The following is a 21202-nucleotide window of genomic DNA, read 5'->3' on the forward strand; positions in this document are numbered from 1 at the left end:
AGAAAACTCTAAGACTGAAATACATTTTAAGCACGTAATCTCCCATCATGTGGTATTATTCAGGAAGCTGCTTGAGCTTGGAGGTGACAGGGCTTATTCTCTTAGTCAGAGCTGGTGCATTAGCAGGAGATTATTGCTGTGCATGGAACAGAAAAGGAGAAGGATTGCAGTGCTTGTGACGTAGGAGAGAAAGGAGGTTACGCAGCATGAGCCAGAGAAGGAAAAGATCTACAGGCACAACGGAAGGAGCACGTGACGATCCCCGTGACTAATAATGAAAGGGCTGGCAGCCTCTCTGGTAATAAAGATCAGTTGTTTAAGGTTGAAATCACAGTAACTGAATCTCAAAGCAAAAAATCACTGAGCATTCATTTTGAGAGAAAAAAAAAAAGTGTTAATTATGAAATGTACATCAGATTAGTAGCTTTGAGAGTAAGCTAAGCATTCCTGTACAGTCCCGTACAGTTTGCTGTACAGGAATGATTCACTTGGATATGCAAAAACTGCTATGTTCACTTGATAGATGGCTGAAGTCCTCAAAAGCAAGCTGGATAAGCTGACTCCATTGCTTTCACTAGGGCTGAACCTGTGCCATCATTTTTCAGAATCAATACCTACAGAAGGTTCCAAGGCATCACAATAAAATTTTGGCATTGTTACAAATGAGAAAGCACCCTCTTCAGATCTGCATATGTGAGCTGCCTTTCAGGTAGATTTGAGCTTCTAAATCTTTCATCCCTCTTACAGCAAGAAGAAAGAACTACTGTACACTTCAGGCAACTGGTGGGGGTAGGGAAAGTATTTAATAAGGTTCACTGCAGTTTCAACACCCAATTTATACTTTTCCAAATGAGATAAAAAGTAATAAGGTGGCAAATCCCTCCAGTTAAGACTATCACATCTCTGTATGCATATAAAAGTAAGCAGCTGGTAATTCAAGTTCCTGATTTACATTTACCAGACACACGAAAGGCTAGAATTTATTTCTAAAAAAAAATCAATATATGAATTAGTAAGGTTTGGGGGCGTATAGGCTCTTGTCATAGTCATTCCAAGTGCTTTTTTGTCATCTTGTCACATGTAAATCAACTGAAAAACGGTTATCATTCTTTTTTATTGGTGTGCTGGTTTTGGCTGGGGTAGAGTTAATTTTCTTCAGAGTAGCTAGTATGGGGCTATGTTTTGGATTTGTGCTGGAAACAGCCTTGATAATACAGGGATGTTTCTGTTATTACTGAGCAGTGATTACACAGAGTCAAGGCCTTTTCTGCTGCTCACACCGCCCCACCAGCGAGGAGGCTGGGGGTGCACAAGAAGATGGGAGGGAGCACAGCCAGGACAGCTGACCCAGACTGGCCAAAGGGCTATTCCACACCATATAATGTCTTGCTCAGTATATGAAGCTGGGGGAAGAAGAAGGAAGGGTGGGGACATTCGGAGTGATGGTGTTTGTCTTCCCAAGTAACCGTTACGTGTTGTGGAGTCCTGCCTTCCTGGAGATGGCTGAACACCTGCCTGCCGATGAGAAGTAGGGAATGAATTCCTTGTTTTGCTTCGTTTGCATAAGTGGCTTTTGCTTTAACATATTAAACTGTCTTTATCTCAACCCATGAGTTTTCTCATTTTTACTCTTCCGATTCTCTCCCTCATCCCACTGTGGGGAGGTGAGTGAGCGGCTGGGTGGTGCTTAGTTGCCAGCTGGGGTTAAACCACGACAGCTGGACAAGGCAGCAACAGCAGCAGCATGCCTGTTTCGTCTCTGGGGATTTTCCCACATATTTTCTATCATCTTTGATTTTCAGTCTTTGGCTTTTGCACTGATCTTTCCTTGTAATTCTGCTACATTCTCTGCTTTATGTTCTTCTGGGCTCAGTAAGTGTTATGACACCCAGTCTATCTTTTTTAAGGACCTGCAGAGTTTTTAATACTATAGATGGGTTCCAAAACTTCATTATTGCTTCTTGACTGCACTACACTTAGAAACCAGACCATAAACTAGATCTAAATCTGTTACCAAAAACAGTTTGACCTTTTGCCCTGTATATTTCCATGCTCTGCTGCTTCTTTCTTGCAGAGATGCATTAACCCTACTGTGCTCTGAAACTGCTCTTGGTAGTTCCTCTGTACTCTGTAGCTTTTATTGTTCTAGAGGTGAAATACTACCATAATGCCACTTACTGCCTGACTGCTGACCAGTTGGTTTTTCTTGGATGCCATGTCTAACCAGCCATCTCTAGTGTTGGAGGCTGGGGAGAACAAGGTAGAGAGTCAGGGTAGCAGGGCAGCATAAACAGTTAAATAGGAGAAAGTGTGGAAGAGATCTAACAGAGGAACTTCAGCTACTATAATTACCAGAGTCTCAATTTAACTGTGCTACACTGTTTTTTGCAAAAGGAGCTTCTTATCCATTAAAGATGAAGCTGAGAGCTTCGGTTCGTTGGCCTAATTCCTTGCTAGGGCTATCTCCAGAGATGCAGCATTCCTGGTGCCTTTAACAGCATCATTCCATCAGAGTTTCTTTAAACCTTGGATATTTCACTTCATATTACCTCCATTATCAAGTTGCTTTGTTCAACAGCTTTGAAATATTATATAACACCAATCTCTCTTGTCCCCTTGAATATAAAATTTTACTATTAATCCTTTTGCAACTGTGAATCTAGGTTATATCATTGCTTCTGTAGACATTTTTCTAAAGTTGATAGAAAATGAAGCTAAGGTCTTTTCCTGATTTAAATTTTAGAACTTGTTCTAAATGTAAAACTACTCTATTGGCCTTTAGGCAGTGTATCAACAGAGACAGACATATTTAAGCAAAACATCAGATGCACTGAAACTGATAAGGCGCTGATACAGTCTTCTGGGCTTTTTCAAATCTGTAGACTGAAATCATTATAGGATTTAGACACGCATCAAAAATATAAGGCTTGAACTTTTTTATTATGAGAATCTTGGGGGTTTTATGTCATGGTTTTTTACAGATTCTAACTTCAGTGTTGTATCTCTTCTCACAAATTACTCAGAAGTTACTCAGGTAGGAAAAAATATACATTCAGCCTAGTTGTCTCTAACACATGAAATACATGCTAAGTTTTTGTGAAATATTGTGAGAAAGTTTGTAACTGCACTCTATGCATTCACATTAAGAAGCATCATATTCTAAGCAATTAAACCAGTAATGATAAAATAAATTATATCCTTATTAAGGCTATGAATCTAAAAGCTGCTAAATGAAAAGTGACTTTGACTCAGTGGGCAAAGCTGCTAGAAGAATTTCAAGTTCTGTGGATAAAAAAAATGAAATCTTATCTTTCTCTGTGCATTGAGTTTAATTCAGATCCCTGTTCAGGTCTGAATAAACTCAGTGAGCATTCTCCATTTATCTTCAGTGAGCTACAGGTCAAGCCCAGGAATCATGTTACAGCCAAAGAAGAGATACTATTGTACTGCCATCGTCTCTGCTGATGTAATAGGTTCCTGTGACTGAATAAGCTTCATTTCTGAAATTTCATAGACTGAGCAACAGATCAACAATAATATTTCTAATTTAATAACTGAGAAAAATGAAAATCAGAAAAGTCCATTCTAGAAATGGAAAACAAAGTACTACCACTTTTTTTTAATTATTTTTTTTCTTCTAAGGGACCTTCCTAAAGTGTGAAAACAAACCCAGACTTCCAAAGTTTAACAATACAAGGGCTGTAAATATTAAGAAGGTTTACATTAATTTTGTTTTTGTTTCTGTCATGGAGCTTAACCAATTTTTTATTAATTGTTCAACAGAACTGACAATCACTGTTTGCCAGTCAGCTCTAGCTGTTTTCACTTTCACCATCTCTACAAACAATAATGTCAAAACATGCCAGTCTGGGATGAACAGGTATGGTTACAGGCCAAATGGGCAAATTTTAGGTAACTAGAACATTATTATGGTTTCTCTTTTATTAGTCTTTCTTCTCTTCTGGCCAGTAGCTTGCCTGGGTGCTTCATCGCAGAGACTGAGGCTCCATTCAAAACCTTGGATGGAGATACCTGAATTCAAAGCCTTTTCCTGACACTCAGTAGTATTAATCTTACCGATTTGGTTGAAGATTTTCAGGGTGTCCTTAAAAGATTCAATATCATCCTCAAAGTGATCCTCTTTATACTAAGAAGCTGTGGAAAAAGACGAGTTTGAGGATGCTGCAAGCCCAGAAGACATCTTGCCATGGCAGTTTTGATACATGGAAAGCTGCTGCAAGTTAGAAGCTCAGTGTTTGTTACAAAGCTGTGCTAGTGGACATCCAAAATTTGGCGTTAGCAGCATTGATGGAATTGTTTGACTGCTGGATGTTTATTGGACACCATCCCAGAGCAGCACCTGTAGAAAAGAGCAGAAATTAAACATCAGAGCCTCAGCACAGCATTGGATAAATCCTTCATTCCAAATATGATTTTGTTGATGATTACAACAAGCTGTCTTCCCAAAAGGAAAGAGATGTTGCATCCTCATATATTGTCGTCCTGGAGATAATACTACCGAGGTAAACATGTCAGTCACTTGGAACCCTATTTCATCAACTGTGGCTGTGAAAAAGCTGAATAACTGTCTTGGATCAGCTTGTACAATGACCTCTGTCTTCTATATACTATTGGTAAGACAGATGTCTCTGGACTACAGCAAGGCAACTGAGGATAGCCTGATATCTTCCAGTGAATAGGCATACAATCCTGCAATCATCAATGAATGAAGACTTCTGGGACGTTCCTCCCTGGGCTGGGCTCTCAGAATGCTGAGGTTAAGCTGGTGGCCTTCAGCTCTCTAGCAAAGGTGCATTCCTTTATCATGCTCTGGGAAGCATTATCAAAGACAAAAAAATGGATAGGCTAGGTGCAAGTACAGAGCCTTATTTAATTCTACTGGGAACAAGAAACTACTTTAAAATGGAGAATTATGGGCTTCTATGTCATCATGAAAGGAGCAGATGAGGTTATAGAGTCTATCAGAACAGCCTGGATTGCTGAGGACTTGCAGACTGCTGAGTCTTGAACAAGAAAATTGAATAGTTCAGTCCAATTAGTAACACTTAGAGTACAAATTCTGATTCCAAGAAATACTAAGATGCTGATGTGCTAAAAGCTGAGAGGACATACTGGGAGAAGCAGTAATGTGTGCTTTCTCTCTTATAGTCACCCTTAAATATGCACTAATAACCACTCCAAGCCAAAATACTGGACTAAGATGAATCCTTTTATCTTACCTAGTACAGAATTCTTCCTAATCTCTGCTTTCTCTAGGTTTGCCTGTCCAAGCATAATTATCTCAGTGTTACCACACAGAGTCCAGAAACTGCCTGGTCATGAGGCATCACTATCAGAAGGATGAACTCATGTTAAGAAAAACCCAAACTAATTATTTTACAGAGTATAAATTGGAGGAAGATGCCAGATAGCTTTCACATAATGCATAATCACCTTTCTTTTTTTCCACAGCTATGCAATTAAAGCATCCTGAAAGTCCTCCACCACTTCTCCTTTTCCACATATTCAGGTGAATATTGAAAGGGCAACACACAACAGCCTTCTGCTTCCACACGTAAGTATGCTAACAGCTATCCCACCATCCTTGGGGACATATCTTCTTGTAGCATTATTATATATAAGATTTCCATTTGATCACATTAATCATTGCATGAAGGAGATGAGAGATGGGTGACTAAAGACCTTATTCAATTGACAAGATCAACTTATTTTTCAGATAAAAAAATGCTACTCCAAGATGTGTCAAAGGAGTTAAAGCTAGTAATGGTGGGACCCCATATAGAGATCTTTGCAGAAATATATTTGGTGTTGTATGTATTAGTACAGGACTGCATGTCCTCAGCCTTGCCTTTCTACTACGCATCTTCCATTTCCCAAAGGTGTAGTGCTACATGAGGATTTATAATGTTCCTGCTTCTTGTGAAGTTTAACATGTGAGCTGTGCTAGACAGAGAGAGTCTGTTTGATCTCTTCATAACTTTAATCGGTCCATCTTGAGGTCAGTTTTTAATATAGCCGATAGGTGTTTTGGATAAGGCAAGTGAGGCGTCTTTAAGATGCGCTGGCTGTTTTTTCGACACTGCTGCCCTTGCAGCTGTGCTGCTTGAGATGGGATAGAAACTGTGCCCAGTGTCAGGCAGGCATGGGGGCTTCCCCCGGATGGCAAGGAACTGAGATGACCTGGGCACAGGCAAGGCTCTGCCACACAGAATGACACAGAACAGTTAAGGCTGGGAGGGACCTCTGGAGGTCATTTGGTCCAATCCCTCTCTCACATAAGGCCCTCTAGAGCCGACTGCCCAGGATCATGTCCAGAAGACTTTTTACTGTCTCCAAGGATGGAGATTCCACAGCTTCTATGGGCAACCTGTGCCAGTGCTATGTCACGCTTACAGTAAAAAAGCTTCTCCTTATGTTCAGGTGGAGCCTCCTGTGTTTCCGTTTGTGCCCATTGCCTCTTGTCCTGATATGGGGCACCACTGAAAAGAGCCTGTCTCTGTCTTCTTTACACCCTCTCTTCAGATAATTAAATACATTGATAAGATTCCCGTGAGCCTTCTCTTCTCTCAGCTGAACAGTCCCAGCCCTCTCAGCCTTTTGTCATAGAAGAGATGCTCCAGTCCCTAAATCCTCTTAGTGGCCCTTTGCTGGACTCTCTTCAGTATATCCATCTCACTCTTGTACTGGGGAGCCCAGAACTAGACCCAGCAATTCAGGTGTGGCCTTACCAGTGCTGAGTAGAGGGGAAGGATCACCTCCCCCAGCCTGCTGGCGACACTTCTCCTAATGCCGCCCAGGACGCCGTTAGCCCCCACCCTCCAGCCCCTGAAAGCAGTGGGCAGAACCAGAAGCAGCAGCAGGACCGACTGGCAACCCCAGAGGTGGCGAGGGGCTGGATTGAGGCCAGGGCCCAGCTGGGGGGTTCTGCCAGCAGCAAAAGGAGACTGGACTGGGGACAAGAGTGGAAACAGATACAAGTGCCCAGAGGTGGAATGGGGCTCCTAGACCCATGGGGAGAAGGTGAGGGTCCCATGTGAGGATGCTTAAGGCCTCTTGGTGCCCTTGGGGTTTCTTCAAGGAAGGCTGGAATAGCAGGTTTGTACTCATTTTCATGAGCGTGACTACAGCTTTGGATTCCCATACATATGAGGTAAAATATGTACTTGTGCATTATGGATTTTTCTATTCCTCAACATAGATAGTGGTGAGATCATTAAAGAAGGCTGCTCAGTCATGAAGGGGCGGTACATAGGTCCATCAGCCAGACAAGAAACAATCAAAGTCTTCACTCACCATTGTGCAAATTAGCTGCTATGGCTCCACTGCCTCTTCACCCGAATATGCCATTTAGTACAGGTAACCCTGGGAAAAAGAAACACCCTTACAGGGAAAATTTCATAATTTGCTTTCTCTCTTAGGCTGACTTAGTCTTCAAAGCACAAAAAAAAGGAGGCAGCATGAGAAAATATCAGCCACAGCCATACTACCTATTCTGCTGAATAGGAAATCTTAACCTGCAGGCTTAGCAGCACGTATTGGTGTGTTGACACTGTACAGCAAATGGGAAATAAACATTTGCCCCCACCACCTGTACAGCATGGCTCTCTACCCCACTGGCTGGGAAGCAGGAAGGTACTTCTGGCCTTTTGCTGCTGACCATATTATAATCCTCCATTTTCTAAGCTTTCACCTGCAGTCCTGACAAATGAGATCTTACTGGGTGCCTCCAATGAGTCTAGTAAGATCTATGGCTAATCAGGGCAACAGTAACCTGTAAACACTAAATATCTCTTTTTATTTTTAGAAAAAAAAATGAGATTGCACTTTTCCCTAGTATACAGAACACTTGCTGGATATTTTGCGCTACTACCATCAGGGTCACTTGAGGTGTTTTGCTATGACCTTGCTTCTGACAGAATCTTTCAAATAGCGGCAAATCTTTTCTTTTTTTTTTTTTTTCTAAAGATTATTTTATTTTCACCCATATTCATAATGCCAATGAACAAATGGCAAGCAGCTAGAAGAACAGTAAATGCCAATGCTTGTGCAGATGTAGAAAAAGTATATTTGTGATTAAAATATGAACCAGGACTTTCCATATCAGGAAGGTGTGACTGGAAGTGTCTAGGCTAAGGCAGACATTCCTCTCCTGAGAATTCAGTGTGAAACATATGGAAAGTGATATACCAGGCTGAATTTTGAAATACCTATACTAAAGACATCTACAGAATAATGTGGGAGCCAACCAGCTGCTGTTTAATTTATATTGCGCAGCAGATCATCAATATCACTTGGCTACAACAGGGAAATAAAATGTTAATAAAACTCACTAGAGCCAAGTATTACAAGACGGAAACTTTTCTACACTCCTCTATCAATGTAAATCTTGGTTATTTCAGTCCCTTTGCTTAATTGGAGATTTCACTACTGGTTATATCAAAATATGTAGATTTGCAGCAGTTCTAGACATGAAAGTCTTACACAACGTGAACTGAAATAAACAGCAACCTGGCTCAACAGCAGTTACAGTAACTTGCCCACAATCATAATGAGTTTCAGGAGATTATCTGAATGCACAAAAGAAACAGTAACTGTCTCAGTTATGTGAAGACTTAACAATTTTGAGAGAAATGTGTGAACACATGTTAGAATTCCTCACTCTTAGCTGAATCAGTGGGCTGCAATTAAAAGCATGGACCCTGGAAAATAGGTATAAAACATAGTATGAAATATTTTCTACATCTATTTGTTGAAAAAGTAATGTTTTTAAGAATCCCCATGGAAAGTAATTTTCTGGCATCCACAACCATCAGACATAATCTCTTTTTGCTTATGAGGGTATTTTCATACCAAGCTTTCACATTTGCTGTGGTTGATTGCATCCAATCCAGCAATTCCCATTGACTTCTAAGGGCTGTGGAGAAAGCGATCAGTGAACTAATGTTTTCTACCTCTTCCATTTAAGTTTCTTTGAAGTCACAAATAGATTTTTTAGTAGAACATCTTTCCTCCTTATACTTTCATTATATTCAAGCCACTAATACTTTACATTGAAAACATACACAGCTGCAATACTTTGAGAAGCTGTGACATTCTATTAACACAAACTTTCAATTTCACTGAAGACCTTATTAAAACTTACACTGATTTCTCAATGCTGGATACTAAGCTGTGGTTACAAGGCAGAGTTCTCAGTTTTATTCTAGAAAATGTGCTTTTGTAAATAGAAGATGACTGGTTATTTTCCAATTATTCTGAAACTTAAAACAGGGCACTACTAATTTCTGCAGACCTTCAAGAGGATCAACAAGATGGAGCACTTTTCATTTCTATCAATTACTAAGAAGCCTACATTGTCAACAGCAGGATAACTGATAAAAAGGTTCGATGATCTCTGTTTTAGATATCTACCGACTGACAACAAAGATCATGATCTTACACTTACAAACTGCTGATAATCTGAACTAATGCAGACCAGCATTAGATAGCATTTGACCAGTGAATTCATATGACACATGCCATGATGCTCTCTACATAAACTGAACTGATATGCTCTGAGGATACAATTACACTTATGATCCCAAAATACATAACCTTGGAGAGAGTTCCAATGAAGAAAAACAAGAAAAATGAGTAATCAACAATTCCACTGGGAAAATGATCTTACTTTAGTCTGCAGTCCCCACCAAATATTCCCACAACCAGCTGTAGCATGCTTTGGAGATTCATATACAACTCTAAAAAGTATTTTTTTTTTTAAACAGATCACGTATATTGATTTTACCAGGTAATGACAAGCACTAGCATTATGTTGCTTTGCAAAATCAGAATGTATTTATAGAACTGTGAAGAATAAGTATCTTTCTTGGGTCCCAGGATTTGGGTTTTGTTTTTAGCTGCTTATGGCTGAGTCTCAAGGTTGTATTCAGGCATATGGAATTGGAAAATTCATTTTGTTTGGTCTCTAGCGTGTAAAGATGTACTTTGAACCAGCCACAAAATAAGAGAACACATGGGTGGCTAAAAGAAGTGGTACTGGGTTTGACTGAGAATTTCTTTTGCTGGAAACAGGGAAGAAGAGGAGATGGCACTGTTGTATCCCATTCTGCAGCAGGTCACAAGCAAGTATTTAAAAGAGGTCTGGCAATAACTCATATCCTCTGTGGAAAGCCCATGCACAGTGATTTTGGATGAAAACTGCATCAGGACTAAGCAGCAGAGGACTCGTCTCCTCCAGACTTGCGGTCATAACTCAAAGGCCTTACTCAGCCACTCTGTCAGCTGTAGTTGACACCTATGACCTGAAGAGCCCTTTCTCTCCTGCTGCCCACCCCAGCAAGCAGCTGCCTCTAACTGGGTACTGACACAAGATACATGATACAACTCACACGTCTCTCAACAGCGGTAATTTTGGGAAAGAAGTTGGTATCTCCATATCCAATAGAAGCTGCAAATCTGCTGAAGTCAACCCAGGCGTGCCTGCCTAATAACAGCAAGAGTATGTGGCATTTCCGTCAGGGGCTCTCAAATCACTCTATAGTCATCAACGAAACTACTTCTCTAACGCATCAGCTATATATATGCTGAACTCATATTATTATTATTATTTTATTATGATGTTATTATGTTATACTGAATTTACTGATCCACACAGAATTCTGATACAGATAACAATTAATGGAAAATACCATTAAAATCCAGTTTATGCTATGGTACGTATCAGAGTTTGGAAAGCTTCCATCTCAGTTTCCAGCAAATTTCTCCCTTAACATTTGCACAGCAATATTTTTTTCCATCTATGAACTGTCTCTCAGAATTTTTCTGCTTGTTCACTCTTTTGTACTGAGAAGTACATATCAAATACTTAATCCAGATTTGACCCTTGTCAAATTTAAATCTTAGTTTCCAACTGGTGATAAATTTAAAAATGTTGATTTTTTTTTCCCCCCCTCACACGAAGACCAAATAAATCGCTCCTTCGATATGGCTGTTCAGACTGAAAGTGTTTTTCAAAAACCTGAGGCAGTCTTTAGCAGGATTAAAAAACTATAATAGGATAACTCCTCAGAAATCGATAAACAAACATCTAATAATGTAATGCACACCACTCAACTTTTCTATATCAGGTGAAACATTTCTCAGTAATTGAATTTACCTCAGATCCTTTAGGAATGTTGATGATCCACACAGCTGCCTGGAATTAAAAATTGGAATATGATTCTAAGTAATTTTATTTAATACACAATAGAAATTTATCACCGAAAGACTCATGTCAAGGGTTCTTCAGCATCTTATCTAAAAGGATTGTGATGAATTTTCACTTGATTCAGCAGTTGCTTATGTTTTTATTACTAAAGCCTCCAAAATACCTGGTGAAAGCATCACTGACATGATGAAGTATCACACAGCGAAAGTGGTGCTGCATACTAAAAGAAACCCAGACTGGAGTATGTCCCCAGTGGAAAAATCTCAGGCCAGTCCTCTGCTGACCTACCACTGCTTTCACTGCACTTTAACATGGGCTTGAAAAGGAGAACCTTGCTCTTTAATTCCTGGCCTTACAACTGGATTGGAGGTGAAAAGAAAGTAAAATGTTGTATTTGGGGTTTTGATACTTCAAGGAATATTAATTTTTTTCCTATGGAGTAACTGCTTGGAGATAGGAAACCAAGGAATGAAGCTGGTAGTATTGTACAGTTAAGTGCTGTCCATTGAAATAAATCTATGCCTTTGTTTCATAGAAAATGCAGTTTTACAAAAGCTCTCTTTTCACACAGCATCAGCTTTTGGCTGGCTGCTGTATACGATATATTTTCAGAAAACTCTATTTTAGCAAAAAGGTATATTATTGCAATTACCCTGCTAACTGAAAAGAGAGGCACCAGAGGTATCAATCAGCTGATGTAAATCAGCAGAGCTGCACCAAAGGAAAGATTGTGATGCCAGTCTATTAGCTAAGACTTTGATCCCAGTAAGTATGTTTTGTGACTGCGTATACCTTCGGCATACATAGAGCGAGCTGTTTAAAAAAGCTGCTCTGTGAAATTTGAAATGATTTTTGCTCGAGGCAGGAGGGATAATAAACAACCACCCTTTCGGCAGCCAAGAAAGGAAGGGGTGGACACCACACAGTGAGGAGCAGCAGCAAACCTGTGCAGTGGCTTCCCACTGAAGATGCAGTCTCAGGTTCAGCTGCTTACATGGGATGCGTGTGACCACTGTATTTCAACATGAGAGTTGAACAAAACTAACAAGGAACAAAAACGAATCTGATGTTTTTAGAAATGAAGTCATGGCCTACTTTTGCTTCCTGACCCCAGGCAAATGATTGACATTGGAGCAGACTGTGACCTGTTTAGACTGGTTTAGTGTGTCAACTGCCACCTGGTTTTATGTCATTGAACATGTAATGAGGCTCACTAAATAAGGCAGAACTAACCTAGAAAACTGCATCAGTCTTCACTTATATTTTTAGGTTGATTTCTTCTCAAATAAATTTAAATACCAACCTGAGTCATTCACTGTGAAAGGCTGTACAAGCTTTCCTGTGCTATCAAGAGAGATTAAGGATTTTAGCCAGCTACGTGGTGTCACTTTATTCTGGGTTGAGTGTTTTCTTTTTTTTTTTTCTTCTTTTTTTAGTTTTTTTTAAATGAACTCTCTTATTTTGGGCTAAACACCTTCAGAGAAACAGCATGCCAGAACCAGAAGTTTCTGTATTTTCAGGAGAGAAGAAATACGAACATCAAAAGGGAGAAGACACCTGCCAGCCCCAGTAATTGTTCAATGCTGCTGCTCTTCCCCAGTAACGAGTTAACATTAACTCTATTTTTATTACTAGCATTAGACCCATGTGAGGAAACAGTGATCCTGCTGCATGCTTTCCTAATGGCGAGCAGTGCAGTTGTTTCTGGTAGGACTGCCCCAGCCTGCGGCATTTCTAGGTGCCCTGCTAGGATCTCAGAGAGGCATTACCTCCATGGTACTAACCTACATTGCCCAGGGGAAGCTGTATACTTGGCTACCTTTTCTTCTCCACACTCTAACACTGAATCAACCTTGTCATGTGCAGGGAGGTTTTTCGTAGCCCTGGCTGTAGGTGGTCTCTGCTCTTGCACGAAGCAGCTGGTGGTGGGCAGGACTGAGACGGAGGGAAGTATTGTGGCACCACACGAACCCCAAGGTGGGGCATAACAGTGTGACCCAAAGGCCAAAACCAAGCTCCATGCTTTGCTTGCTCTCACAGAGATGTATTCCTCCCGCTGTTCCTAGTAAGCTCATATGAGAAGTAGGGCGTGTGTCAGCTAAAGCTTAAACCTTTTAAATTTTTTCCCTGACTGAACACTTCTTAAAAAAGATGATTATTTAGTCTCCTTTTCTATGTTATTGCAGCACTGGAAGGTCTTGGATCAGACTTTTGGATGTTCAGTCGAATTCCAGATCTGCTGCAAAGCAATGGCTTTAGGCAGTGCCTATGTTTTGAAAAATATGCAGATACTTTCTGTGAGTTGTTCAAACTGCAGTGCTGGGTCTAAACTCACTGACCTTCTTTAACTCGATTTTTGAGTGGCTGAGTTTCAGACTTATCATCCTTTCCCCCGAGTGTTAAATATTGCTTGGTTTGCAGAATTATTGTGCGTGGATCCGTCTGTCATCAGTCTCTTCTCTAGGTAGGTGGTTTCCTGTCCTAAATTTCCATTACTAATTGTAGTCATTCCTAATGCACACAAAAAGCACTGTCCCAGCCTACAATATCACCAATGCATGCTCTCATCCCCGAGAGGCCTTCAGACATCTGGGGCATTATGCAGTTAAGTACTTCCACATCTGAACATATTAAAACAAGCACATGCAAAAAAGAATAATTGCAAAGTGTTTGTTTGTTGCCTTAAAATCCCAACAGTTGGCAGGCTATCAGAGCACCCAGTCAGTTTGCAGCAATGGAAACCAAGCGTATGGGGAAAGATGAGCCACCAGGAGTATTACACATGATTACATGATTGGGCTGTCAAACTGCAGAAGAGAGATGCAAATCTTTGAATGCTCCACATTCAAAGGCAGCTGCCCAAACTCTGTCCGTTCATTTCAGTTGTTGGTTGGAAAACGTGGCCCCAGAGCTTCCTTCCTGGTGGGCAGATGTTAATATTCTCGTGCGGTGCTCCCATTCACTTCCTGAGAGACGTCTGTCGACGGCTCTGGTCTGTGAAGCATGCCAACTGTTATCATAAGTTTTTCTTGCAAGGGATTTTTATGCTTCTCTGCAGACGTAGTTGTGCAGACTTGAGTTTCACCAATGTGAAAAAAGAAGAGCAGTTTCAGACACAGAAACTTCCCCTCCTTGTGTTGGACGCATTTCAGTCTCTGTCACTCGCTTGGTTTGTGGAGTGGCTGAGCTTTCTCCCTAGCTGGTGACACCGATGACTGTCTGTATCACCATTGCTCTACACCCAGCAGATCTTGCTCTCAGAGAGAAAGGGGCTTTGAAACCCTTGGTCAGGAAGCCAGTATCAGCTTGTGCACCGTCTCCTGTATTTTGCTAGTGTCTTACTCCAAATTTCTCCGTGGCAGCTCTAGCAGTCATTACGTTTTCTTAGACCACCTTGACTCTGTTAAGTAGCTCGTAGAGCTGGGCACAGTAGAGATGCCATACTAGCCACAGTATTCAGTTTTGTCCTAGCAAGACCTAAAGACACAATGTTTGTGATGATTCAGCTGGCTGCGAGATTTTATTGAGTCGTTGGTGGAGGAGAGTTGCCATCAGTGGAACCACTCTCCTCAAGCCCCGTCTCCTTTCTGAGCAATCCCCAAGTGCCCCTGGGAGCTCTGGCCCCCAGAAGCCCTCTCCTGTGGGGTGGCATGGTGAGCCTCTTTCTTGCTCCCAGAACGGGAGGAGTTGGGAAGAAATGCCGGCTGCGGCACGTCCCCACATCGGGCACCTGTTTGGTTTTTAGGTCTGCATCATACCTGACTGGGTCAGAGCAGCAGCATGACCCAGCCAGAGCAGTACGTTGGTACATTTGGTCCCAGGATAAGAGGGTGCGAACGGGTTTGACATGATCCGGATGAGCCCAAAACAATGCTCAGCTCTTGGCAGAGCTGACAGAATTTGTATCAAGGAGACTTCAGGCCAGTCAGTACTTGTGATGAGACACAATAGATCTGCTGCATTTTTGAAAAATGTGTTTGAAAGAAAGGTTTGAAAAATTCCTCTTCTTCATCTTGGGGTTGGGGGTTTTTTGTTGTTCAGCCCCCCCCCCCCCCTTTTGTGACTTACAAAAATATGTCAGTGGATGGTGCACATCTTGCAAGCAAATTCCATGTATCTTCCAGCGCTGTCAGATACCACCACCAAACGCATTGCCTGGGCCCTGCCCTCTGCTCCTCCTGAACAAGGAGAAGTGCCTCATCTGAGAGCTCGACAGATGTTATTTTTCCCCACTCCCACCATGGCACAGGGATACTGGGGACATGGCCTGGGCTACCCACTCCAGCAGGGCATGGCAGGGCCTCACCAGTCAGGCCGGTGCCACCGCCTCTGCAGGAAGCAGGGGTGGCCCGGAGGCAGCCCCAGCCCCCATGGCCACCGTGGGGCCAGACGGGCTTTGCCATGAGGGAGACAGGGACAGTGACAGGCCCACCATGGTGCCAGCACCTGCGGTCCAACCTGACGGGGATGGTGCAGCGGGGTCGGCAGGGCCCTGCCCTCGTGGGTGCTGCGCCTGCCTCCAGGGAAGCGGTCATAGAATCATAGAATTGTTCAGGTTGGAAAAGACCTTTAAGATCATCAAGTCCAACCATTAACCTAGCACCGCCAATCTATACCAACAGCTCCGATTATACGTATTTTTAAACAAACAATTTCACAGAAGAAAATACTGGGAATTTAGCATCAGCAAGGACTCAACCAGGTGCATAACCTGACGGTCAAGACAAATATGGTACAGCAACAGAGCTGGCTCCTGTGCTTCAAGCTACACCCGCGTGCTTGCAGAAGCAGGAGTTAATAAGTTTTCTTTACTTAAAATCCCCCTCCTCGTAAAACCCTTGTCAGCTCCAGCATGTCAGCCACCAAAAGCTCCTTACAGTGTAGCTGTCGCATCACACCAGATGCAAACCCTTCCTGCACAGCAGCCCTGATGTTTTTTAAAAATAGGAGCATAAACAGAAGCTTCTTCAGGAAACCGGAAAGTTTTAAAAATACGCCCGTTATGAATGCTTGCCCACCGCTCCCTCAGACCCCTGGTTTCCCAAAAGGGCCGCATGGGGCAGGGGGCTGGCCAGCTGCGGGATCTCCCCCACAAGGAGACAGACCCCGGTGCTGTGTCTTCCTCCGGGTCCTTGCCTTCTGCACTGGAACCAATTACTTGTCTACGAAAACAGGTGACAGTCTGATTAAAACACAGGTGGTGTTAAATTTGGGGGAAAGACTGGTGTACATCCCATGTGTTAGTGTAAGTACCCCTAGATCATGAGTTTCTCTCCTGTAGCTGATACCAAAAGGGCAGGACAAGAGTATTTGTACTGAAATTAACTTACGCCACTGGGTGAAAAAATCCCCTTTTTTAAAACCTGTGGTAGCATCTCTAAATCACAGTGACAAGAAACATGCAAACATAAAAAGAAATATTACCCCTGCTTCGCAATGCTTCCACACTCTCTGCATTCCTCAGTGCAGACACTCTAAACATTGCTTTAAAATAATCTTATCCCAAATCGTGTATGACATAGATCCATTGGAAACGTATTGGATTTAGATATGCAGATTCAAAAGCCCACAGTTTCTTTCAAAAGCCACATGCAAGTGCCAGGAGCTACTCACAAGCGTGCCTGAGATCGAAATTTCATAGACTTCATACTGGCAGCACAGTCACATGCCTGACTTCTTTTAAGTTGATAAAAATCAATCACAATAGAGTTTCTCAAATCATTTCTTGTTTACAGAGCCATAACTTACTCAGGTATAAAAATGTAAGACCCAGAAGCATTTGCAAGTTTAATGTTAAGTGTGCTTTTCTCTGTTTAAGTTGGGGCAGTAACAACTTGCATTAAAATCTTAGAAGCAATTCAGAGTGACACTGTACCATTTAAAAAAAACCAAACCAAACCAAATCAAAACATAGGAATTATAAAAGATGGGGCTGGCACTGGGAGCTGAGATTGAAATTCACAAACACGGCTGAGTTTGGAGTTGTCATGGTACCAGTGCTAGTATGGGTGAATCACAGTACCATCAGATCACACTCTGAAAAGCAGCAGTTTTGCCTGCATCCAAAGCGAGCAAAACCTTGGAACAAACTGTTCTATACCTTCAAGGAACTCAATGTTCACTCTGATCTGGTAGTCCAGATTCGAAGTTTAAAAAGTGGCAAGATTTCGGAAAAATTGGTAATTCTGTGCAAGCTAGGCCTGACTCCACACTGCTGTGATGTTACGGAGTTGCAACTCTGCAACCTGCGGATTAAGTCAGAAGCACCAGAAACACCACAGCTCTTCTCACAGTGTTGGCCCTTACACAATGTTGAAGAAACATGTGGCTTGCTTAAGCAGCTGCACCTTGTCCATGGCAATAATACAAATCGGCAGAATCCTTGTCTGTAATCAAGGCTTTTATTACTATTAGCCCTTTTGTGCTGTGCAGAGAACCACGTGCCTTGTAGCACGGATAATCCATCACTATCTTGTTAAACTTATTTTGCAAAATTTTACTTGAATATGTAGGCTAAGGTTTGCTCCCTTTATTGCTATGCTCCTAATAATAGTGTGCAGCCAAGTGTAAAAGATCTTCTGTCTTCTCAATTAACAGACTATTAAGCTTTCCCCTAAGAGTAATAAACTCCTGTAATCTGGCAGGGGCAGCAGTCCACAGATGCATTTTTTTCCCCAAAGTGCAAGTTTCTGTTTCGAGATCTGTGCGGGTTGCTTTAAACAGATTTTGCTGAGGAGGCACACAGAAAGTATATTCTCACTAACTAACATACTAAATAGGTAAAAAGTCATCTGGTATACAATTAAATCTAAATTGTTTCAAAATAATTCTTTCATTTCATCAAGTATTCCTGTATCTTTTCCTTGTGGTACATGAATAATCTTTAGAGACTGTCTCTCAATAGCAGATATTTTTCTACTAGGGCCATAGGGACTCTGAGCATCCCTGGAAAAGACAGCTGGAAAAAGCAAATTTTTTGTCAGGGTGGTTGAATTCACTGACTTAAAAGTGTCCGCACTGTTATGAAATAAATGCAGGAGGCCATAAATTCCAGAACCCCTGCTTGGAATTGAGGAGTTGAGGAATGCAGAAACTGAACATAATGGCAAATCCCCCCAAATGCATAGTCAGATATCTGGGGAACAACATGCAGTTTACCGAAATTTATACCTAAATGCACTGTTGTTTAGTCTAAGTCTCAGTGTTCTCCATAAAAAAGGTAAGCAAGGTCAGTCTGCAGAGGTGAGGTGTTACTGATACTCCTTAAGTTACATCAAACGAGAGTCAAAGATCACACCCAAAAGAAATAAGCCTGCTTTGTTTTCACAGTGGAAAGGCAAAGGCTAGGCATTCATAGCTTAACAGATCCAAGGCCAGAAGATGTTCTTGGGTCATTTTAAAAAAGGACAAAGAATTCCTTCCTGAAATCTATCATCTGAAGACTTGGAAGAAAGACCATCTGCCTCTTCTCTCTGTAGTTTGTTGTAGAGAACAACCAGGCTCATCTGCTACCTGTAGCTGCTTGGCTCCATTGTATGTGTGCAGCCTCAATGAGGACACAGTAATATTATGGAACAAGAGAAGGTGTGGGTAGGTTCTTTTACAATTTATAGAGCAGGTAAGGTCATCTACTTCGTCAACTTCTGTAAAAAACCATGGCTGGTTTGAAACCCTCCCAATAGCTATGCTATACCAGCCGTAATTTGTTATTTTCTTGACCCTTGCAACCAGAAATCGGGAAAGATCCCCAAAATTCACTACTAGCAAGTCCCATTACATTTTTTTCAGCTTGCAGTGATAAGATGGTACTGCCAGCAGTAACCTTTAACTAAGCAAAGACTAGCCTTGGGTTGCAGTGCGGGGACCACTCACACACCAGACTATACTTCTGTGCTAGTTAAAAGCAACTAAGTATAAGCAAAGGGAGCGCCCAGGGACTTGGAGTCAGCTCTCGCCACATAGCCTTTTCTGTTTTTACCTCACTACTGCTCATTTTTCAGATCCAGATGACACTTCACTTCTCTGCTAAAATCTCAAGGCCGGTCTGATGCAAAGCCCTGAGAGCATGTCTGCAGAGCCCAGTACTGCTCTGCCGCTGTGGCTGAGCAGACATACCCACACTAGCTGTAAATATGTTGGTGTGGGCACCAGCAGCATTTCCAAGAACATCAGAGCTTTTAGCCAAACACCTCAGTGCACATTTTAGGTTTCTTAATCTAAAACCTTAAACAAGATTTTTTGCACTATTTTTTCTCTCTAGGCAATTTAATAAGTAGCTTCTTTCTCACCCCACTTTTGATCTTCCTTTTTTTTCCCCTCATACTTATTCCGGGGCTCATGGAATTTTTTTTAAGGGATTACTGGGGAACCCCACAGCAACAGGCCCCTTCCTTTTCTGATCACCTCCATGACACAGGCCATAGATAATCATTCTTCTTTCAAGTTAAGAAACAACACCACTCCCTCACGAAATAAGGAATACCAATGCCTAGGTAGGGAATTTATTAATTAAATAAATCTTTCTCCTCCTCTACTCTTGTTTTGTTTACCATTTTTCTAAATTTCATAAGATATTGAATACTCTGGCTTGACTCAGCTCCTGAAAATCAGGTCAGTACCATCTGTAACCAGTGTTTCTTGACTAGCTCCAAATCAAGCTCAGTTGCTATTTTGTAGTTCCATACATCCAAATTCTTCCTTCTTTCCCTTCCTGCTCTCATCTTCCCCTCATTGCCTTCAAAAGTTGCCTTCAAGTCCCACCGTAAAACCCTTCCCTCCAGTTCAACCTGCTTCACTTTTCTCCTTCTCCCAACAGCCTCTTCAAATGGGAAGTCATCTTTCCCCACTGTCAAGGATAAAATCCACTCCACGCAGAGGAGCTGGTGCCAGGTCCACTTAAGTCTTCCAAAGAATTTCACCTCAGATGACTTTCCCCCCTCCTCCTCCAGACTTATTCCTTTCACAATACTTTTCAACAATGACCTCAGCCAGATTCCTTCACTACTGCTAACTTGTACCAGCACTGAATGTACTTTATGTGCCTGCAGTGGTTTTTTCTGAGTTTGCAATAGGCTGCAAATTCCTTGAAGCATGTCTCATTATGTTTTTGTATAGCTCCACTCACTCTGTCTCTACTTAATAAATACTGGCTACTCAACAAGAATGCTCACTACATACCCCTACTGTTTTAAATATCAGCCCCTCCATTGTCAGCTTTCTTAATTTTTTTGTCTGCCTGAGTCATTGTACCCATCTTCTGCATGTGTTTAGGTACACATACATGCTCATTCACGTTTCTCTCCACAGAAAGAAATGCTAAATTATCCCCTGCACCAAAATTCCTTATTTTACACATAAATCCAAACATTTTGAATTAGCTGGAGACACAGCTAGCTTTAAAGATTTTCCACTGTTTTATTCTTCCTAGAAAAGTTCCCCTTCCCTCCCAAAAACCTAATCAGAGAGTGTAACAGCACTGCTTGTGTTTGTGTTCTTCAAGAAAAGCTATTTTAGACATGAGACCCCACGTTTAACTTGCCCTGCTGTTGATATAAGAAATATATGGCAGATGATAAACAAGCAACATGCTAAAAATACACTGAAATCTTGAGCACTGGAACTAAGCCTAAGTGAAAGAGCTTCATGTTGAGGCAAACACAGGGAGGTGTAGCCTGGCTGAGAAAAAACACTGTCATCAGGTCCCACAGGCATAGTTGCAATAAGGCACTTTCACTGCTGCAAGGCCTTACTTGTCCAAGCCTATTAGGGGCTAGACCTGGTATATGATTACAAGCCTGGAGTCAGCTTTCACAGTTTCAGGTACCGGTCATAGCCAGTGCCCTGCTTCCACTTTGGTTACTCTCTGGCTTCAGAAACCTTTCATTTTCTTCGTTCTCATCGGCTTTTAAACTTGCTCATTTAATGTATTGTAAATGAGTTATATTTCCAAAATGTTTCTCTTGCAAGTACATTTTA

The 21202-nt window shown here is 41.7% G+C and overlaps 2 long non-coding RNA genes across 2 annotated transcripts; one reads left to right on the forward strand and one right to left on the reverse strand.

Annotated features, from left to right (window-relative positions):
• The first annotated feature begins 1283 nt into the window (after positions 1–1283).
• On the forward strand, positions 1284–12596 carry LOC148055688 (uncharacterized). Its single transcript, XR_015704818.1, has 3 exons — positions 1284–1528; positions 5473–5575; positions 10093–12596. It is a non-coding gene; the product is annotated as an uncharacterized LOC148055688 (long non-coding RNA).
• On the reverse strand, positions 3239–11205 carry LOC148055689 (uncharacterized). Its single transcript, XR_015704819.1, has 3 exons — positions 11177–11205; positions 7315–7383; positions 3239–4360 (listed from the first exon to the last, which is right to left on the reverse strand). It is a non-coding gene; the product is annotated as an uncharacterized LOC148055689 (long non-coding RNA).
• Positions 12597–21202: the final 8606 nt, after the last annotated feature.

Source organism: Nipponia nippon, unplaced genomic scaffold, assembly GCF_047370975.1.
Source record: "Nipponia nippon isolate SJK-2023a ecotype South Korea unplaced genomic scaffold, ASM4737097v1 scaffold_2, whole genome shotgun sequence".
Lineage (NCBI taxonomy): Eukaryota > Metazoa > Chordata > Aves > Pelecaniformes > Threskiornithidae > Nipponia > Nipponia nippon.